This window comes from Aedes aegypti, chromosome 3, assembly GCF_002204515.2.
Source record: "Aedes aegypti strain LVP_AGWG chromosome 3, AaegL5.0 Primary Assembly, whole genome shotgun sequence".
Classification (NCBI taxonomy): domain Eukaryota; kingdom Metazoa; phylum Arthropoda; class Insecta; order Diptera; family Culicidae; genus Aedes; species Aedes aegypti.
This window is the reverse complement of record NC_035109.1, coordinates 154,304,492-154,328,728: the sequence shown is the minus strand read 5'-3', so window position 1 is coordinate 154,328,728 and position 24,237 is coordinate 154,304,492. Positions and strand designations below refer to the sequence as shown.

General features: G+C 36.8%; 1 protein-coding gene across 5 annotated transcripts in view; it reads right to left on the bottom strand.

Annotated features, from left to right (window-relative positions):
- Positions 1–24,237, bottom strand: part of LOC5564176 (SH2B adapter protein 2) — a 120,431-nt gene that overhangs the window by 19,798 nt on the left and 76,396 nt on the right. The window lies entirely within an intron of this gene.

Here is a 24,237-nt window from a genome sequence, read left to right as displayed (position 1 = left end):
GGATTGCATTTAAGTCCCATAACAACTGTGCAAAATTTCAGTTTGATCGGTGAAACTATATTTTAGCGCCAAAACACGGACCTCGATAGGTACTTTTACGATGAAGAATATTGTCGAAGATCCGAAACTTGTGAAAAAAAGTTATTCAATGAAAACCTTTTGGTAGGCTATGTTGGTTAACACGTAAAGGAATAACAATAATAAGAAAATTGGGCAAAATTTCCGAATAGTCTATGCTTAAAATTTTTTTTTCACGAGCATCGGATTGCTTTTCGGTCTTCGACAATGTTTTCCATCGTAAAAATACCTATCGAGATCTGTGTTCAGAATTTTTATAGAGAACAATGGGCGACCTCTGGCAATTTTTGTTTGCAAAAGTAGGATTTCCCATAGTAAATCCCATACGAAACGTTTTGAAGAAAATAATTGTGGAAAATCGGACCGAATCCCTGAACTTTGACTAAAGTTATAAAGAATCCATAGAGATTGGGCTTAGAAATTTTTTTTAAAGAAATGTTTGAACCGCAGCAACAATATTTTGATGATATGCTGGAGACATTCCAAGAAAAAATTCTGGAGGAACTTAATGAGGAATCCTTGAATCAAATTTATCGAGGAATTCTTTGAAAAGTTTATAATCGATATCATCGAATAATGCCTGAAGGATTTTTGGAATAATTCTTGAAAGTAATCGAGGACGAATATTTAAAAAAAATCCTTATGAAAATGCTTGGAATAAATGAAGAAATCACCTTAGGAATTATTGTAGGATTTCGTGGAAAAATGTCGAAACGATTTTTTCTGAAAACTCTGGAATCAACTTTTGCGGAAGCGTTAGAGTGCTCTAGGATTTTTGGACCAAATCCTGAAGAAATTCCTCTACGCATCCATTGAAAAATCGCAGGGAGCATCCCTGAAGAAATTTCTGAAAGTATTCAAGAAGAAATCATTGTAGAAATTAGTAGAATTCCTGAAGCATTCCTCGAGATCTGAGAAAAATATACTTAAGAACTTGTGGAATAGTCGCCTAATAGGTTTGATAAGTTTCTCTGGAGCCAAAAGAATTTTGCACCAGGATTCTCTGCAAGCAGAATAAAAAAGTGATTTTGAAAATATGTTTTTTATTAAAAAAGAGGTTTTAGAGACCATAACCAAAAAAAGAGGCTTGCATTGAAATAGTTGTGCTTATTCTGCGCGGCGTGTGAGTCGAGACGAGTCGCTCTCACCGCGAGTGACGTGAGACGACCAATGTAAATCAAATGGGAGCGAGTCGACAATTGTCACCTCATTCGATTCGTGTCACCTCACACGCCGCGCAGAATAGGCACGAGTGACCAAGACTCTTTAAAAAATGCTTACCTGAGAAATGTACTATTTTTCTTGCCTGTTGTAATTTTTGCCTTTTTCCTACGAAAAAACAATTTGTATTTTTTATGTTTTGAACTTATCAACTGCTCATGAACGACACATAACTGTAACTGTACTTGCCAATTTAGCAATCTTATGTTCTGATTCCTTGTCTAAACATGTTTTATGCTGATTAGATTAGATTATTAGAACTAGATGTCGTTAAAAGGCCTGAGCATGTCAACAAGCGTCTTGAAAAAAAATATGGTTGAGGAGATTTATGTCACAAAAAAAACACATATCCTATCATATATTACTGTTTCACAATAATTTCCCTGAGTGTAGCCGAAATTTCCTGAGAATTCAAGGTTTTTCAAAGTTGAATGAAATTGTAATTGTAATTGTAATTGTAATTGCTCAATCCACACCCTGGCAGACAATTATCCGCCCATCTAGACACGGGCTGGGTGAGGACCTACCAAGCCTCCCCCGTTAACATGTCCTATACCGTTTAGCACACCGGGATCTTCCACAAGCAGGCGCCGGAATTAAAGCGGTCCCACAAGCTTCAGATACATTAAATAGATATAGTCCCTCTGGCACTAAACCGCATAGCGGCCTCCATATCATCACTAGCACTGCCTATCCCGCACGCCAAACAAAATGCCGGAAGTAGCGTGCCGTGTAGAACATCCGATGTTCTACACAGCACACCACCTCCGACACCATGCTCAACGTACAGCAAAGACATCGCTAATAAAAAGCGGAATGCGTCATTCGATTCAGTGCTAGACGGACTATAAATGTAACGAAGAGGAAATGAAAAGATAGTAGAGATGGTTTGGTTGTTGGATTGCTGAAACGAGAAGAAATAAAGTCATTACGTTAAAACGTGGTTTTTATAGTTGAATAAATGTATCGATAGTTTCTCATCTGTTTCTTTTCCGTGTCGTAGTTGCGTCGATTCTATCCACCTCGAGTTTCGTCGTCTCCGCTCGAGCAATGAGGACCGCGATGAAATGAAAATATAAAAATATGAGCATTAGTGTTTATCTATTATTTAATGTGGTTCTCATTTGCTTTTAAATACCTAAGTAACATGTGAACTCTGCCTCTATCAGAAAATTCTAATGAATTATATTTTATTCTCCTGCACTTTCCCTAACACAAAGTATTCCTATTTAGTAAGACATTTACAAGTGCAAAAGCGCAAATAAAAGTGTGGGACCTCATCGAATCATGTTGATGCCCTCAGAGCACTCAGTCTTCGATTTGCGAAAAATGAGTCCGCTGAAAACACCGACCCGACTCGACGCAATCGCGCACCTCTACCAACGCCTCCGCACATGTAAAAACTTCTGCGATAAACCTGTGGTGTGAAAGAAATGCGCAATATTATTTTAATTTCAATCCTAACTGCATGACCCGTAGGCTCTATGCGTATGATTGTTCATTATTTTAGCTAAATATACCATTTATTCCTGTACATCAGAAGAAAAGAAAAACGACTAAGAATATCTTGCAGCGTAAAGTTTAAGTGATCAATTATTAATCCTTTCTTTGAATCTAATTTCATTATACATTGGGTTATGCTATGCTTCGCGTGTGATACGAACAATTAGATTTAACAATATAATGCATTAGCATCCAAACAAATACCCTAGAAAATTTTCTTATTGTCCGACAAACATTTCAAAACAATTACGAACTGCACAAATTCAACGGCAACTTTACTTACAAGCTTTCATTCGATCACCCTTAAAATACACAGTCATCAGTAGACCCTGCACTATAATATCCTCCTAATATAACGCAGAGCTAAAAATCCTCTCTTGCGTTACCCAATCTGAACAAGAAAACATTTTCAAATACTTCCCATAATTTGTGCACGGCAAAACAGATTCCACTTTCTACGTAATGTAACCTAGCATGAACAGCTGCCCAACTCTCCAAGATCCAAGGTGCTGCTGCCTTACGTTCAAAACTTCTTTCCTCAAAGTCTGTCTATCAATTCCGAACTCTATTGCATACTACCATACCAATCAGACCCTATTCCTGATAAGACACAGAGTCATAACCCCAATGTGATGGATTTACCCAGTAAATCCACAACCTTGTCCTAACCCCTCTTACGTTTCGCTATCCTCGAAAGTCACCCATATTGATGCTTGGCAAAAAATATCAGTATTCAATCTACAAATCCCAAATTACACCACATTACGTTGGTCCGTTTGGCGTCGCCGGTGGATACCTGTTCTGACATTCGTTTATTTCAAACCCCATTTCAACCATGTCCCCCCACTTTATCAATACGAATGTTGACGAATCACGATAATCTGAAGATCGTGACCAGAACGGAGGTAGGATAAATCACTAGGGACCAACTACCACCAAGGTTTTTCAAAGTTGAATGAAATTCCCTGATAATTCCAAGTTTTTCTAGGTAGTAGACACCCTGTTCAACGCAACTTCTTCTTGGAATTAACGTACCCACTGGGATAGAGCCTGCGTCTCAGCTCAGTGTTAGCTGATCAAACAAAAATACAGTGTTTTGTAACTGAATCACAAACCAATAATATATTCAAACTCTTTCAACTTTTTTGGAACTATTCTGGCCAGTTCCGGATTCCCTAGAACCGGTTCCTGGGGCAGCAATTGGAGTCCATACGATCATATCATACGATACATCAATCTTCAAGATTTTACAACAGAAGTATAATATATTGAGTAATTGTATGTAACATAGGTCCATCTACAAGTACTTCCGGAATATCCTAGAGCCGATACCGGAACCCTGGAAAAGGACATCATTCCGATGATTGCAAACCATGCCATTCGGCACATCAATTTCTTGCAACATATGGTCATTTACATGTACTCCGGGATGTTCTGAAGCCAGGACCCTTGAAAAAAACATCAATCAGATGATTGCCAACCCTATTATGCGACATATTTGGGCTTATTCTACGAATGGCGTGAGGTGGTAATTATCGGTCTCGTATATCGAGGTAATTCTCCTCTCGACTCGAGGGAAGTGACTCGGCGTGTAAATGAAATGGATTTGGTTCAGGGACGCAAAAGTTTACTAAGAGCTTTCTTTGTAAAATATCTAGGACCGTCCTGGAATTGAACTCAGATACCTCCAGCAAGGCTTTGCTTTGCAGCAGGTCATTTGTCCCCCGGTTATTTCCACCATAATAGTTTTTAAAATTTTCACAGATACCATACCCGAGATTTTTCCATTAATTCTTTCACCCATACCCGCGGTAGTTACTTTAGCAGATCCTCCAAAGATTTCTACAGTTCTTACAAAAAAAAATCCTCAAAGGTTCATTATAGAGGTTTTGAAGGATTTTCTTTAACCTTAGTAAGGACCTTGGGTCTTTTTCGATCCATTTCGAAATTCAAATCAATGTTACTTTTAATTGTTGTTTTGTGGGAAATTTTGTTTTTGTGGAAAGAAAAGTTTTGAATGACCCCTAGGGGAGCTTCCATAAAAAAAAAGTTACAAATTGTCACTTAGGGTCGTTTTCGACCCGAAAATTTAAACAGCTCGCAAAAATCAGTGTGTTGACCGAACTTAGTTATTTGGCTTAAATGAAGGGCACACATGTCTAGTTTCAGAAACCCTCACGGAGATCCGGATTTGGCCACTGTGGCCACCGGGAACCTACTCCATTTGAAAAAAAAGTCGCTTTAGAGACCCTTACCCTTACTTTGACAACCTGTACTTTCGTAACTAAACAAGTAATCTGAACCGTCCTCATATTGTTGAATAGGTATTCACGTGTACTGATAATAGAGATTTAGTTATTCATACCCGGTTCCGGAGACCCGGAACATCCAAAAAGTAAGTTTCCATCGCAGTTTTGTATATTTGATTCACATCGGTACTATTCGGTTGATGGATATTTTGATATAAAATTTCTCTGTGATAAGGAACCGATTACTGGCGCATATCCCCTGAAAAATTCGGTCCATGCGGAACTGGTTCAGGGGAGCCCCGGAAGGTGGCCAACCTGGACAATTCGATGAAATTACTCGGATTTGTGCCCCAAAACCAAATAATTTGTTTCCAATTCCTTACGATATTTTATGTTTGGAAGTATTTTGCCAACAGGATAAATGGATGATTATTCTGGTCCTTTTGGGGCACCGGAATGGCCACCGGCAAATCCATATTGTGGGACTACTAAGTTTTAGCACCAAAAGTAGGCATGTGACGGCTCAATCTTCAAGATTTTGAATACTGTGACTAGTCAATTTGGACAAATTGACGTGTAAAATTGTGCAAAATAATGAAATCGTTCTGGTGGGCTTCGATTCCACGACCTCCAATACGTTAGACTGGGCGCCGTAATCAACTACGCCACAGAACGGGTAACGATTCTGCAACGCCGTCGGCCAATCTGAAATCTGAGGACCTGAGTGATCGTTTACTTATTATTGTGTGAGAAAAGTCAGATGCCCGAAATACCAGGGAGATTGAGCCGTCGAATGTCTTGTTATGGTACAAAAACTAATGTACCCCACGATACGGGTTTCTTCGGTGGTCATTCCTGGTTTTTTCAGTGACAGCAAAGGACCAGACTGGCCATCCATTAATTATTGTATGAGATGGGTCACGTGCCCAGAAAACCAGGAAAATTGAGCCGTCGCATGTCTAGTGTTGGTACAAAAACTGAAATGTCCCACAATACGGGTATCTCCGGTGGCCATTCCTGGGTTATTTCGGTAGTCTCGAAGAGCGAAAGTGCTCATTCGTCTATAATTGAACTAGAAGAGTCACATGTATTCAAAATCATGAATAATAAGCCGTCGCATGCCTAGTCTTGGTACAAAAATTGAAATGTCCCACAATACGGGTATCTCCGGTGGTCATTTCTGGGTTATGTCGGTGGTCCAGAAGTACCAAAGTGGTTATGTATCTGTAATTGAACTAGCAGAATCACAGGGATTCAAAATCATGAAGATTGAGCCGTCGCATGCCTACTTTTGGTGCCAAAACTTAGTGGTCCCATATTATGGGTTTCCCGGTGCTTCAAAAAGACTAGAATAAGAATCCATTTATTCTGTTAGCAAAATACAACCAAACATAAAATATCGTAAGGAATTGGACACAATTCATTTGATTTTGGGGCATAAATCTGAGTAATTTCATCGAATTGTCCAGATTGGTCACCTCCTAGGACTCCGTGAACCGGTTCCGCATGGACGATATTGGACCAAATTTTTCAGGGGATATGCGCCGGTTTCTTATTACAGACAATTTTTTATGTTAAAATAGCCATCAACCGAATAGTACCGATGTGAATTACATAGGTATACAAAACTGCGATGGAAACATACTTCTCAAATGTTCCGGGTCTCCGGAACCGGGTATGAATAACTAAATGATCCACGTGAATACCTATTCAGAATATGAGGACAGTTCAGATTACTTGTTTAGTTACGAAACTACAGGTTGTCAAAGTAAGGGTCTCTAAAGGAACTTTGTTCAGATGTAGGAGGTTCCCGGTGGGGTCAGTGATCAAATCCGGATCTCTGGGAGATTTCTGAAATAAGACATGTGTTCCTTTCATTTAAGCTCAACAAGATTTTTGCGAGATGTTTGAACTTTCAGATCGAAAACGACCCCAAGTCACAATTTGAAACTTTTTGTTAAGTTAGGGATCAATGAAGGTTAACAAATTTAGATCTAAAACAATATTACGGTTTCAATGATAAAAATGATATTATGGTTTCAATGATAAAAAATACCACTTGATCAGAATATGACAAACCTTGTCATCAAGAAATTACAACACGAGATCCACTTCACATTGATATTCAAAATTCGTTCGCGGGCCGCACTTTTATGACCACTGATCTAATGAAACTCGATAAAGTTTTAAAGTAATTGTTGTGGGGGTCTATCAAATCTAGTAAAGCAAACCTCAGGTTTTATTGTGGTAAGCTTTTAGCATGTTGGTGACCTTCGAATGCTAGGATCTTATCACACTCAACGTGTTGCTTGTTGGATTACTGGTTTGATTGGCATTTAGCAGTTACTGGTACCGCTTAGTCTTTATTATGCGTTTAGATTAGGATGGGGTTTAAACCTCTCCGTTCTATTAGCTAAGAGTAATTACAGGGTGTCTACTCATTTACAGAAAATAAATTTCCTGATATTTCCAGGTTTTCCCAGATAAAAAAAATAATTCCATTTACAGAAAATAAATTTTCTGATATTTCCAGGTTTTCCCAGATAAAAAAAATAATTCCAGGTTTAAGAAATGCTCTTAAAAATATACATATATGACGAATGATTAATTTAGGTGACTAAAGGCCCTAACGCAATGATAGCGGAACGGCAACGGAAAGCGGAACCGGTTCGCCAGCACGAACTATGACATGTATGTCGACTCAGTGTTGATTCACTTTAGTTCGTTGACAGCTCAGTCGAGATGGTGTAATTCATGCTGGCGAACCGGTTCCGCTTTCCGTTGCCGTTCCGCTATCATTGCGTTTGGGCCTTAAAAATTTATTTTAAAACATAGGAAGTTTGGCTTCGAAACACTTAAAGTATTTTAAAAATATTTGTGAATGTATATACAACATACGAAAACAAATAGAGAAATTTGGTGATTTTTGATTAATTTTCACAAACAATAAGAATGTTTATAAAATGATCTGAAATCATCAAAATCATTTAAAAAATATTCTATTTGATCTAAACTATAAAATAACTTTTCCCTTAAAATGGGATTCAGATTTATGGACATCCAGCGACGTACCCAGAATACTGCCGTAAATTGCAAGCCAGTCCCACATGTAAAAAGTAATCATAGAGAAAATGGGATGTGAAGTTTTCAAACTCGTTTTCTATATAAATTTTCGAAAAATAATGGGACAATTTGACTTGGTATTTTTTTAATTTCATCGAACAAAAAGTATTTTCTCGCTAGCGCATATGAAAGATCATTGGATAATATGTTGAAACTGATATCAACTCAATTTTGACGAAAATATAGATGGGACTGACTTGCGATTCACAGCAGAATATGTCTCTGGAGGGCTGTTTTTTTATTTTTTCCTAGTTGATATCTTACGGAAATCAGGGCTTGTAGGAACTGATAGTCTTGACCATTGCCTGAAAAAATAACATGAACCACGAGTTTGATTCCTCATTTGAACATACATTTCACTAAGACATTTTTTTAATTTCTCGTGACATTACGACAAGTATTACTGCTCGTTTTACTGTAAATTTCTTCCACATATTACTCCAAAGACCTCTTCAGGAGTTTGTTTATGATTTTTATGAACTTTTTATGTAATTATTACAAGAAATGTTTGGATACTTTCAAGAATTCAATCTGGATTTAAAAAATAACGCACTTTTTCATTAAAACTTCACTCCGGTATCTACCACGGCTGGTTTTCTTAATACACCATGGTTTTAGCCCAAAAGATCATCATAATTGCTTCGAAGATTCCATCAGGAATCCCTCCACAGATCGAATCAGACATTTTTCAAGAAAGTCCCAAGTTCTTCAGAAAATTATCCATTGATTTTCCTAGGATTTATTCATTTTTTTATAACCCCCAGGAAGTCTTCGAAGATTTTTTTTTCAGTTATTTATCCAGGAATGTCTCCAGGAAAATGCCAAGAAAATTTTTCAGACTTGTTTGCAGAAAATTTTGAAAAATCCGCGAGAATATTTTAAAAGAAAATCCCAGTGTATGCCTTAATGAAATAATGTCCTACAAGGCATTTTGAAGAAATTCGGACAGGATCCCTGTAGAAATTTATCGAAAAATGATCGGAGCAATAACTGCAATAATTGCTGGAGTTTTGAAGAATCCATAGACTTTTAGAAATTGCATTCGAAACATTATTAGTGGAGTGCTTGAACCGCAGCAATAATGCTTTGATAAAATGCTGGAGACATTTTTAGAAGAAAATAATAAGGAATCACAGGTTGAATTTATCAAAGAATGGAAAAGTTTATAATTATTTTCATCAAATAATTGGGTTTATTCTGCGCGACGTGTGAGATGAGACGAGTCGAATGAGGTGATAATTGTCGACTCGCTCCCATGTGACTAAAATTAGCCGTCTCACGTCACTCGCGGTGAAAGCGACTCACCTCGACTCACTCGCCGTGCAGAATAAGCACAAATGTCTTAAATAATTTTTAAGCAACTCCGGAGAGTTATTATAGAAATGTCTGGATTAAATTAAAAAAGTCGTGTGAAATATTGTAGTTTCTTGGAAAAATGTCGTTAAGATATTTTTCGAAAACTATGGAATGATCCTGTGTGGAAGAACTTCTGTAGGACCTGGACTAGAAGTAAAACGTGAATAAATTGGTGAAAGAATCAGTAGAAAAACATCTGGAGGAAACAATGATTTTTTTTTTCAGAATAATCTCTGTGAAAATTACTGAAAGTAGGCGTTGGAATGCTCCAGGATTTTCTGGAGCAAATTCTATAGAAATGCCTCTAAGCATTCATTGAAATATTACTGGTGGCATCCCTGATGGAGTTCCTGAAAGTATTCCAGAAGGAATCTCTGCAGAAATAGTCGAATAATCATATCAGAAGGTTTCTCTGCAGCCTCTAGAATGTTATCTAAGATTCACTGCAAGCAGATTAACCCTCTTTTTCCCACGACTTTGATCGACTATTTCTTCAGAAAAAAGGTTAGAAAAATACTTGAACAAACAATGTTTGTTCAGTAAAATAAGTTAAATCGGTATCTTTTTTTTTGTTTTCATATGTAAATTGTTTGTTTATCACTTGTTTTACTATTAAGTTAGTTAAATTTTGGATTAATCTGCTGAGTATAGAACCATATTCTAGTAACTAATACATAGTTGAATCGGTTTGCCTCAAGTTGGTCGAAAATTAATGGAACTCTGGAGCTACAACAGGAGTTAAGAAAAGAAGTGACTTTAGAGACCATTTTGATCATAATGTCTTTAGAGCAGTGCTGGGAATGGTAATAGTAGTAGGCTTGAATTTTCGCGAAAATCACGTTGCTCTCCCAGTACAGTAGTTCAAAAACGTGAATCTCATCAAGTAGCCTCTGTCATTGAAGGCTCTAAATGCGGGAAATGCAGTGGGAAATAGAACATTTTTCTACAGTAAATTTAGGTTGCCCTTAGCAACGGGTGTTTTGCAATTTTCAAGGCATTTTGCCTACAGCAGCGATGGGCGTGAGTTTCACTGGCTTCGCTGACTGTGATTGGCTTTGTTTGGCTACTGTAGAGTGAATTTCAGATTTTATCTCAACCCTGCTTTAGAGACCTCCTAACAAAACGCAGAGATTTTTTAGAGACTTGCATTAAAATAGTGACTAAGACTAAGCTTACCTGAAAATGTACTATTTAACGTACTTGTTGTAATTTTTACACTTTTCCAAAAAAATTGTTATTTCATATGCTCATAAAAGATACCCAACTGGAACTGGGAAATGTACTTGCCTTTACCAACTTGGCAATCTTAGGTCCTACTTCCTTGTTTATACAAGTTTTACTCGGAATAAATATAAATCACTAAAATTAAAAAAACTGAACATCTGAAGTAGCATTTTAAAAGCGGCGTAAGCGAAAATTTTTTCATTCAAAAAATATTGTATTATGAAAAGGACATATTATGTTATTTATTACTGTTTCGCAATAATTTCCCTGAATGTAGCCGAAATTCCCTGAGAATTCCAGGTTTTTCCAGGTTGAAGAAAATTCCCTGATAATTCCAGGTTTTCCAGGTAGTAGACACCCTGTAATTCAGTGTTATCCGCCTCAATCCTACAATACCATTCAACAAAACTTAACGCATGAACTCGTGAAAGTATTTAGAGGTAAATTCAAATTTTAGCTTTAATTCAGATCCTATTTTTTCGGAACTTTATTAGTTTCATGTTCACTTTTAAGACAAGTTAGACGTATTTGCTTGGTCATTGTTTTCTATATCATTCAAGTTGGATTTTGACTCCTTCTCCCTTTGTGCAGATGACCGTTCAGTTTACCGCAGTTGTGATCCTCGCATTTACCAGCCACGGTTCAGCTGCAACAAGGAGTCTCATCGAGACAGTAATCCTTAACAAACTTCTAAAAGATTGTCTGAAAGAACTCCTGGAATCTTGAAGAAATTTTGAACATTTTGTAGATAAATTACTTAGATAATTGAAAACAAAAAGCAATCAAATTTATGCATGATATTCTGTGGAAAACCTTGAAAATTATCGGACGAAATCCATGAAGAAATTTGCGTAGGAATTACAGTAATAATTACCATACGATAAGCTTGTGTAAAACCTTAAATGGAGTTTTGAAAAAGCCATGAATATTGTACTTGAGAAAATACTCGACGTATTATTTGTAAGAACTGCAGGAGTAATTTTTGAATGGAATATTGGAGAGATCCCTAGAGAAATTCCTGGATAAAGTTCACGAGGAATCCCTGATTGAATTTATTGAGGAATTCTTGGAAAAGTATTAAAAATATTTCCTCTGGTGATCCCTGGAGGATTTTTTAAATAATTCCTGAAGTAAATGACCCGCCTCGTAAAAAATCGAATCATCGTTTATCGATGTAATATTTTCAATGTATGAATAGTAGTGCGACTCTTTCTTCTATTAATGAGGTAATAAAAATTCAGGTTTTTGCGAGAATTCATGGGTAAATTTTTCAACTTTTCGAAACAATTATTAGGTACCATGATTATGGATAAGGGCCTTCCATAGCTAAGTAGTTAGAAACCGCGGCTACAAAGCAAAGCCATGCTGAAGGTGTCTGGGTTCGATTCCCGGTCGGTACAGGATCTTTGCTTAATGGAAATTTCCTTGGCTTCCCTGATAATAGAGTATCATCGTATCTGCCACACAATATACAAATGCGAGAATGGAAACTTTGGCAAAGAAAGCTCTCAGTAAACAAATATGTGGAAGTGTTCATAAGAACACTAAGCTGTAAGCTGAGAAGTAGGCTCTGTCCCAGTGAGGACGTAATGCCAAGAAGAAAAAGATGATTATGGATAACACTAGCAATGAAACATGTCTCACATGACTTCTACGAACGATATGAGCAAGAAAAAGGCGATTGTTACTGAAAATGGCATTGTCGAAAACGATTCCATTGTGAAAACTTTCAAAAATATTCAGTTCAGTTAAGCAAAATTAACAAATTACTATAAAGAATGACGAATTTCCTTGGCGATTGCCTACCTTCAGGCGTATTAGATAAATCAAGGTGTTTTTTAATTTCAAAATAACTCAAAAAAAAAAAAGACTAGTAAGAATTTGGCTTTCATATTAGGGACCATGATTTTAGTAATATCATTACTTTCTAAAATAACAGAACGTCGTTGGATTTAAATATAAATTTAACCTACCCCCACATGGTTTCTCAGGAAATACCAATAAAATGTATACAACTCGTTGCAGAACGATGATTCTACAGCACTCGTAGTAATTCCTCAACACGATATACCTTGTTGAATAAATATACGACTCGTGCTGTAAAAATCATCATCCTACAACATGTTGCGTTATAACTACTATTTCAATTGGTTTCAGCACACAATCTCAATTACCACCGGTTCAGCAACATCTTACATACCTATTTCCTTAGAAAGTTTTAGACTCTTACGCAATATCACGGATGTTCTCTCAAGCGAAATAATAACGAAATCGGTGTTAAATTATAAATAATAATGCTCATGCTTTCCATTGTTTTACTTGTTTACTGTTCACATTACTATTAGTGTGTAGGTATATTGTATTTGCATCGTTCGCGCGGAACTCTTGGATCGATGACCATACCCGGGCTGACGACGGTTAGAACTTTTTTTCACATTCGAACGCGATCGAAAATATATCCCATAGGTATTCATTTTGCCGCACCACAGACTTTTCAGGGGGGGTTTTCTATGGTCTAGAGATGTGTTCCACAGTACAAACACAGCAATATAATGATAAAAGCATGCAGGTTAGTATAATCTCAATCGGTTTTTGATTTCTGTGTTCTCCCCCATTTATTCGATGTGAGGGATTACGGGTTTGGAGGATAGTATACGTCAGTTTTGTATGTATCGAATGTTTCAAGAACGTCTAACCACAGATAAACAGATGTAACAGCACGCCCTTCTTGTTCACTATCACTATAGTTGCATATGCTAACGTTAACGTCTACTGCGTTCGGATTAAGGATATCACGTAATATGTAAAGAACCAACTAGATGTTAAGCGTCATATCAGTAATTTCCAGGAAAAACTAAATGATTGGTTCCCGATATCATGAAATCTACATATATTACGTAAGATAAGCTTTAGTACGAACGTAATATAGCACCATCAATAGTTGATATCATATGAGTCATTCCCTACGAAGTGATTACATAAAAGTTTAAACTTATATCTAATCGGTCATCACGGATTTCAACCAAATTTTGGTCAAATGTTCAATCACTTGATATATGCAAAAAGTCCAATTTGTAAGTTGATTGCTCCACCCCTCTTGATCCATGGAATCTTGGCTGAGAAGTTGGTAAAACTTCATGATTTTATTAGCACATTTGCCTAACACTACACGTCTCCTGAGAAAAGGAACGGGTTTGCTTCCTTTTTAATGTATGCATATTGAAGACATCATTGCGGAACAATGAACGTACAATACAAGCGTGTGAAAGAATTAGGGCAAACATGATCGATTTCTCTTCATCGATCCTCTTTCCTGCGTATAAAGGTGACAAAATGCAAGTTTCTTAGTGTCATGTCTACCTATCTCAAGTGATATTAATTATTCTGCCTTTTGGCTTGGTACCTTTTATCTGTTCGTACCTACGGTATTTCTGAGCTATAAGTACTGGCTGCAGTTGGCGCAGAAGGGAGACTTCCCGAACTGTGGACTGATTAACATATTATTTTATTCTTTATTTGCAGGATATAAAAGTGGCGACGAGGATCATGGAAACGTGTGTTGAAGATGATCGATTTTCTTTGGGGTGGCGAATTGCCAATTGTATCTGTTTTTGAAAGTGTGGTGAAATTGCCAATTTGTGTTGAACCAAATTGTTCTTCAGAGCTGACGAAATTGTCGTTTATTGTGAACATAGTTGTTCTTTTGTGAAGCGATTGCTGTATGGAGATGAACAAAATTGTTCTTTAGTGTTGACGAATTTGTCAAATGTAATGTTGAGCAGTAAAATACAATGATTTTAATGTTTTGTTGTAGTCTTGGAATTAGCAAATTTGCGTATTTGAAATAAGATCGTGGAATTCTTTGGATATATTTTCGATTGTTCGTTGTATGAGTTGTTGCAACTTGTAACTGGCTTTTAAAGAGTTATTAGAAAGTTTCTAAAGGGGAAAGGACTGTCATGTCTACCTATCTCAAGTGATATTAATTATTCTGCCTTTTGGCTTGGTACCTTTTATCTGTTCGTACCTACGGTATTTCTGAGCTATAAGTACTGGCTGCAGTTGGCGCAGAAGGGAGACTTCCCGAACTGTGGACTGATTAACATATTATTTTATTCTTTATTTGCAGGATATAAAACTTAGCACAGGAAAAAAATACATGTTTACAGTGTTGCCAAATACTCTTATACTCTTTTATAACTTGAAATTTTACAAGAAAAATTTGAAAAGACAAAACATTTGTTTTAACCCGTATAGGCCTGAGTGAAAGTAAAAATACTAAAATTCTCACCGCTCAGCGATTTTTTAATGGATTCAAATAATTTTTTGTCGGTATACTGGCATACATATCTAATTTCTAGAAGTGGCCAGAGGAACGCGAAAATGTTCCTGTGGCTGGAGTTATTCCGGTGGGTCACTGGGTTAGGTCGGGAGAAAAGGGTACTGTACGTTTGTGCCCCTGAAGTCACAGATAATTTCCGGAATCGGCTATAATGTGGCCACTATATGACAGAATTTTAGGAAAACTGCATAGGGGAAGGGGTGGTAAAATGAACACCTTAAGGATATCATCTTCTTTCTGATATAAAAACGAGGAATATGCATAGTTCTTCCGCACACGATCAAAAATAGGGGTGTTATCTAAAGTACCAACACGAATTCAGATTAAAATAGCTTAATTTTCACATACTTTAATCGCTAGCAAAAAACTATGGAAATGTTCATTTTAGCTGCATTATGTGGGGAAAATGAACAGGTGTTGGTGGTAAAATGAACATCATGCAAAAAACGTGAGCAAAACTAATATTTTTAAAAAATTTCATTGCATTCCCGAAAATATATCTATAAATGCTTGTAACCCATTCAAAAAGAAATATTAAAGTTTCAGATATGATATCATACCACAACGATATTTACATCACTGCAAAACGTCAAGACCTCCGAGCTAAAAGTTACGTCAGCTCTAACTTTCAAACGTGGTTTTCTAAAATCTAAGTTTTAGTGGATATTTTCACTTCAATTGACTTCCGTACCAACCCAAACACTCTGATGTATGATCTAAATCGTCCGTGCGTGATAAAAATTGATTGAAATTTGTTTTTTCTCGGTAAAAGGCACGGTGTTCGTTTTACCACCCCTGTTCATTTTACCACCACTTCCCCTAAGGGTAAACGCTATGAAAAACGATTGAATTGGGTAACTATGAGTCCTGCAATTGATTGATACTAAAAACGACCATTTTCGGGTCCCCGGGAAGGCTCAAATTTACGAAAAAGTGGTCAATTTGTATCTTAACATCTGTGCCAAGCTTATGGGAACGCATTTTAGTGCACAATTACAGTATTGGACAGAACATTTGCAACTTTTTCGATTTTCCATACAACATGACCAACTTTGGTAAGCTAGATCTCAGTTATTTATGGACCGATTCGAATGAAATTTTCACAGAACCTCAGATATAACTTGAATTTCAACATATATTTTTGAATAATTTTTCCAATCACGAGTTTATGACTAATAACGGTTTAACAAAAGTGTAATTTTTGAAGAAAAATTCAAAACGATTTATCTCAAAATCTGATAGCCTTACACAAAAACTGTGTCCAGCAAACTTGTTCATTTTGTTAAAATCTATAACTTTGCTGAAGATACCATGATGCTATTCCTTCAATATGTTTAGTTATGTCATTTATAAAAAATCGTCAAAAAATTCACTTTAGTTAAACCGTTACTGCTTTTAAACTTGTGATTGGAAAAATCATTCAAAAATATATGTTAAACTTCAATTAATGTCTGATGTTTTGCCAAAATTTCATTCAAATCGGTCCATAAACAACTGAGATATAGCTTACCAAAGTTGGTCATTTTGTATGGAAAATCAAAAAGTTGCAAATGTTTTGTCCAATACTGTATGTTTGATTTCTACTTTTCGAGAATTGAAACAGTTTAATATACAACAAATCTATAGCCGGTTCTTACGGGCATTAAGTCCGAGTGGCCACATCCGGTATATTTTAAACGGTGCAAAACTCTTAATTTATAATGTCCCAAAAAATAGCCCTTTTTACCCGACTTGACCCAGTAACATATCGGAATAACTCCGGCCACAGGAATAGTTCCGAGTTTCTCTGGTCACTTCTAGAAACTAGTTACGTGTGCCAGTATACTGACAAAAAATCATCTGAATCCGTTAAGAATTCGCTGAGCGGTGAGGGTTTTAGGATTTTTGCTTTCACTCAGGCTTATACGGGTTAAAATAACTGTACTTGACAGTGTTGCCAGCTATGCTGCTTTTGTTGTATAATATACATTCAAGGCTATATAGCCCATCTTGGTTTAGGCAACCATATTAACTGCAGCTCACAATTTATAAGTAATGAAACTCAGTTATGTCAGTGCAAAATCAACTGTTTTACATTACTTCGAAATTGTGAGATGAATAAGCAACAATCATCATCTCCTTAAGGCTCAACAATCCATCATTCAATTTTTTTTCAAAAAAGACACAGTTTAGTCATTTAGCTGCACAGACTGTAATAACACGACAACGGACAAGCATGCTCCAGTGGCACAGCCGAGAAACATTCCTAACGAAAAGTTTCTATGGCTGAAGCTGGAATCGAACCCACGCCCCATGACACGATGCGCTTGAATGCCTGACGACATTAACCGCATGGCCACGAGGCCCACAATTATCAGCAATCAGTAAAATTAAAAACCAGTTTTTCCATTCTAATTTGGAGAAATCCGTATTTACAAATAGCAAGTGCATTCATGAACATTGCTTCAATTTTAAGCAAAAAAAACTGGTTTTGAAAATTTGTAAATGATGGTTATTTTCCTCTTAATCCATTTGGTGAATGATTTAATTGGGGGAACGTCATTTGTCATAATAAACGTTTAGCATAACCCTCGAAAACTGAGCTGAGGAAATGTTTTTTGAGAATAGTACCACTTTCCAATACCACACTTTAGTAGTCTGTGCGCACCATTGACAATCTTACAATGCTGCTATGTTTTTGCTATCATTTTAATATGTGATTTTCCCTTCTGTTGATTCTTTCTAATTACGTTGTTTAACAAGTGATTTGCATTGCAACTACTAACATTTTCATTGACAATTTTCCCTTCTGTCCTACGTAGGTTGTGAGCATTATAACTGCTAACATTGCCATCGATGATTTTCCCTTTTTTTAACACAAGTTCTTCTTTTAGCTAGCACTATTTATTTTTATAATGTCTTGTGTTTTATGCCAAACGTCGATTATGCGAAATGACCTTTATCCTTTATGCCAAACGACTTTATGCCAAACGGGGTAGTCCCGATTGAATTACAGTGCTAGTAGTGTATGAGTGCCTTTAAAATAGGAACTTTGAACATCTTTTGTTCAAAAATAGAGACCAAAATGAGGCCGAATAGAAACCAAAGAGTCCAAAAAGAGATCGCAATCAGGATATAAATTTCCATAACAAGTTTCGGTAAATCCGACCAGTAATTTTTCCAGGAAGGTATTTGCCCAAAGAATTTGTTTATTGATTCTTTGATGGCCTTTTCAAGAAACTCCTCCATGAAGTTAATTTACGATATCTTTAATAACACAGCGAAACAAAAATGACATTTTTGCGTGTCTCAAGGATCAAATTATGTGTCTCTAGTAGATTTGGGGTTGCTGAATCTAATGCCATTCTCAGAAATGTTCCAGCACGTCACAATTTTTAGCTACAGGTCGCCAAAGTTGTGTAAAACTCTGGTTTTATTGATGTTTACATTAAATTTAAAGTATAATTTATCAAACTTTCTTGTAAGCTTATCCACCAATCATGCAAAATAGGACTTGAACTTTCATTTTAGATATTATTTGGTTGAAATTACACGATTAAATTTCGATTAAACCGATTTTTTCAACATGCTTTCTGTCTCCATATAACATTCTTTGTTTATCTTATATGGAAAAATACAATACTTTTTTAATCATCAAAAAATAACTTTTGCGCTTCGAAAGTATTATGAACGTTGTTAATAAGTATTGTTATACACATAAAGTTTGAATTCTGTGGCAAATTAAGCAAAGAAATTGCCTTACAAGCTGGCAAACTTGCATGCAAGTTGGCTGAAATAGTCCATTTTTGCATTTTCAACAGCCAATATCTGAAAAACTAGACGTGCTATGATATTTTTGAAAACGGTTATGGATTCAGCAGCCCTAAATTGAGTGAATAGCGCAGGGCTGGTAGCAGTTAGACAGTAAAATAATAGTGACTTTAGTGACCAAAATGATCAAAATAGTGACCAAAAAGTGACCAAATAGTGGCCAAATAGTGACCAAAAAGTGACTTCATAACTACAAGTATTGGTCATAAAAATGGCTAGAAATAAAATACGTTCTATGTGTATATAAACCAATCTACTGCCCATAACTGCATAATTATCACATTCGTATTTTTTTGACAATTAAGAGACGAACCAGCCAAGGGCTGAAAGTCTCTCTAATAAAGAAAATTCATTCATTCATTTTTGACAATTGGGTGGACAAAAATCACAGTTTTTTGTAGCTTGATCGAAAGAGCACATTTTTCTAAGCATGACACAATTTTATTGCACTTCTAAAAGGTATATGATAAATGATTCAAAAAGATTTCAATCCGTCGACGTTCCAGGCCACGGGAAATTGTGAAACTTTCAACGTAGATTCAGAATATGTTAGATACTGGCAACCCCTTTCGTGTTAATACCGTGGAGAGTAGAGTGTTCATACCGGGACAAAAAATTCAGGGATTTAACAAATTTTGGGATTTTCCGTTTCCCGGGATAGTAGTTCTGACACCCCGAGAATCTCGGGTTTCCCGAAATGCATGTAGAATTTGATGAAAACAACTAAACTTCAATAAAAACAATGACATTTTTCTTATTAGATAAAATAGAAAACCATCATTGAAAAGAGTAATTATTTTCAAGATAAGACCAATGTACCAAGTAAGAAACACATATTTTTATTTGTCTAGTTGCAAAGTTTTAAGGCAAAGTAGACCATAATTGAAATTTGTACTGGGCATCGATGATTGTGGCTAATTCATCTCACGATTGCGAAACAAAGAAAACCGCTTGGTTTTGCACTGAGATAACTGAATCAGCATACATTCTGCATGTAAGCGCAAGTAGTGATACTTTTTCGAATCAATATTACTTATGTTGACTGAGTTTTATCACTTTGAAATTGCGAGCTGCAAAATCAACATGGCATGCAAAATCAACGAATGACGGGCTACTTAGCTTTAATGCTTTTCTCTTCATCATTAGCCATTTTTGTAAGCAAATACTGAGAAAGCTAATTTGAAAGTGCATCTAAACTTCGATCAATAATTTTCAGTTATTAACTTTTAGCATGATATTACACAAAACTTTCAATTATCTTTAATTGTTTCTTTTGTTCTAAAGTTTTGATGAGTTTTGAAATGTCTGAAGCAAATTGCTTAAATATTATGATTTAATTTTTTACCATACTTCTATTGTCCCATGTGAAAAGGAATCCAAGCAAACATGATACAGACATGTGTTTATGGGCAGTATAGAGAATTTGAAAAAAATACTAGCAAACCCATAATTAGTCAAGCTAAGTTTTGATTTTTATTAAGTTACATCAACAGAATACGAAAACCATATATGAAATATGATTTGTTATAGTTATTGGAAAGCTATATTATCTTCTTATTTCATTTAAAAACTTTGTATTGTTGGATTTGTAATTCCATTTCTATCAAAATACTCGTTTTATTGAACATTTTATAAATCCCGGGATCCCGGCACTTCCCGAGACAAGCCAAGATTTTTGTCCCGAATCCCGGAACGAACAAAATGGCCGGGAAATGAACACTCTAGTGGAAAGTCATCATAACAGTCATAACCGTCACATTGATAATATTCATGAGCCTCGTAATGTAGTAGAAAATAAACTCCTATCAATATTATTTTCTGACTATTCACCAAATATTGGGTATGTGCTGTATACAATTTCATCCAATATGCACTTTTGAGTCTCTGGTAATTTTTAGAAATTTTAGTTTCTTCTCATACTGCCATAAAATGTATGGTTTTCCATTTACTCAATGCCTACTTTGGTCGAATGTTACAAATATGGAGTAAACAAACTCCGGATACAATTTTTAGCAAAATTTCTGTTCATTAGCAACCTTACTGGCAACAAATCATTGATGATTTTGAAGTAGAGATGCAAAACTAATTACTTGAAGCATTTCTTATCAAATCTGTGGAATAATTCGAGGAAAAATTTTTAGTTGTAGACAAAATTTTGGTGACAATCGTGAATGAATTTCAAACAAGTCTGAAAAAAAACCTGAAAGAATTCAAAGTTCAAAAGCTACATTCGTGGCAGAAATTATGTAAAATTAAACCATTTCTTCCATATAAACAACAGTAAAGGCCCAAATGCAATGATAGCGGAACGGCAACGGAAAGCAGAACCGGTTCGCCAGCATGGATCCACCATCTCCACTGAGTTGTCAACGAATGAAAGTGAACTGACACTGAGTCGACAAGCATCGACAACCGAATTGATGCTGGGCGTGATTTGAACAGAAACGACGACTGATTTTTCCTCCATGTCTTCCTCAGGCACACCCGCTGGGTTTGAGATCGGCCATTCTTGTTGGGGATTCGCTAGCCAAGCTGGTCCATGCTTCCAATCATCGTTGCCAATGAATTCATCAACCGACATTCCACGTGACACCAAATCCGCAGGGTTTTCCGATCCAGAGATGTGGTTCCAACGGCCGCCGTGAGTGTAATGCTGGACTTCAGAGACCCTATTGGTCACAAATGTCTTCCACGTGCTCGGTGGCGCGCGAATCCAGTAAAGACAGACTGCTGAGTCGGACCAGAAATACGACGCTGTCACGTGTACCCCAATGGATTCCTTCACACGATGGTGTAGATGAGCTGCTAGTACGCATGCACATAACTCCAGGCGTGCAATCGATAGTCGTTTCAAGGGAGCGACCTTACTTTTCGAAGCGAGTAATCGTATTTTTACAGTTCCTCGAGAATCTTCACACCGAACGTAAGTACAGGCTCCGTAAGCAAACGTAGAGGCATCGGCGAAGGTGTGAAGCTGCACGCTGGACTTCGGAAGCAGGGCGTAACGGTCGATACGGTAAACGGCGATTTTTGGTAGCTCATGCCGAAATTGTTCCCACTTTACTCGTATGGTGTTAGGCACCGGATCGTCCCAATCGCAAGCCAACGTCCACAGTTCCTGCATGATGATTTTTGCTTTCACGACGATTGGTGCAATTAATCCAAGGGGATCGAACAATTTGGCAATATCGGATAAGATGGATCTTTTTGTAGGTGGATCATTTCGTGATTGGATTTGCGAATCAAAGCGGAGCTGGTCCGTTTCTGGCTCCCAGCGAATTCCCAGAGTCTTTATAGTTTCGTTAGGGCTGAATTGCAAACTTGATTGCGTTCCAATTTGGTCGTTTTTGAGCCCTTGAAGAACTTCAAGTCGATTTGAGGTCCATTTCCTCAATTCGAAACCTCCTTTAGTGAGTAGCTCAGAAAGCTCCCCCCGAAGCTGGATAGCTTCTTCGATCGAATTAGCTCCTCCAATGTAGTCATCCACATAGAAGCTCTTACATATCGTTGGGCCAGCAAGCGGATACTTGTCACCTTCGTCTACTGCAAGCTGTTGGAGCGTACGAGTGGCCAGGAAAGATGACGGAGCAAGACCATAGGTGACGGTGCGTAGTTCATACGTCTGAATAGGAGTATTTCTATCAAAACGGAATAGGATACGCTGGAGAGAGCAATCATCGGGATGCAAAAGGACTTGTCTATACATTTTGGCGATGTCCCCGACAAGGGCTACTGGATAGGTAAGGAAACGTAGAACGATTGAAAGAAGATCTTCTTGTACCACCGGGCCCACACATAATGCTTCATTCAATGAGAAGCCGGTAGAAGTACGAGCGGAGCCGTCGAATACGACTCTGACCTTAGTAGTCGTGCTTTCTTCCTTTATCACAGGATGGTGAGGCAGATAATAGTTATGGGAGCTCTGTCCGTCGTCCGTCTCGACCAGCCGCATGTGGCCGAGGGAGAGGTACTCCTTCATGAAGTTATGGTAGTCTTGCTGGTTCATGCTGGTGAACCGGTTACGCTTTCCGTTGTCATTCCGCTATCAATGCGTTTAGGCCTTAACTTCAAAACGCAACTGATTATTGATGAATTTGAGATAAACCGTATTAGAAAATTATTCCATCCATATTAAAATACAGTGATACCTCTATGAGTCGATGTTCCATGACTCGATATCGACTCATGGAGGTTTCACTGTATCTATATTTTAACTGATCGTTTGAATAAATTAATTAGGTTTTGAAATCTATCATATCACTCAGTGGCGGCTCGTAATTACACGTTTTATCTGATCTATGACCCTGAAAATGACTAATTTTGCATATTTAGATTATAAAACAAACAGTAAACGCTAATTTGTTATTGTGTGAACATGTGGATTTCCGGAGGAGTTTTGATGATGTTTGGAAAGGTAATCTGCCTTTAATTTCATACTCATCAGATCACGAAAAAAGTGACTTTAGTGACCATTTTCGTGAAAAAAGTGACTTTAGTGACTTTTTGTTGAAAATAGTGACTTTTTAGTGACCAGGTCGAAAAAAGTGACCAAGTCACTAAAAAGTGACTTGCTACCAGCCCTGATAGCGGTATTTTGGTGCTTGAGACAAAAACGTGTTCCGCAGTGTAATTCAACCTGGAATTGTTTAAGGATAACCCCAGAAATTACTCCAGCGACTTCACCCTGAATTTCTAGAGAAAATTTCTCTAAAGATTCTTTCAAAAATATACCAAGGAAATCCTAGAGCTCATCCAGTAAATCTTCAATCGATTTCGCTTGGAGTTCTGTCCAAGATATCCGTTTAGGACATTTTTAAGAACATCTGCAATAGTTTATTCAGAGATCCATTGTGTTATGATGATTTCCTCTAGAACGTTGGGCCAGTTTTTTTTAAATTTCAACCACGTATTCCTCTAAGGATACCTATAGATATTACTTCAGAGATTCCTCCTATAATTGCTTCAGAAAGCCCAACAGAAATGCTTTGAGAAATTGCCCAGAGCAGTTCTTAAAGAAATTACCCTCCAGAGAATTGTCAAGGACATTATAAGTTAATAATAATAAGAAATCCCAGACAAAATCCTGAACGCTATAACAAATCACTGATGATTCTTCTGTAGAAATTCCTCGTGAACTATTGCCAGGATCTCTGAAAAATTAACCTTTGAGTAAGTCTTGATGGTTTCTCTAGATGAATTGATAGGATAAAATACTGCAGACATTTCTGGAGACATTCATGGTAAAACATTGAACAGAGTCCCTGAAGATACTTGTGTAGAAATATTCAGAATAATACTACATCAATTGAATCAATAGTGTAAAACATTTAA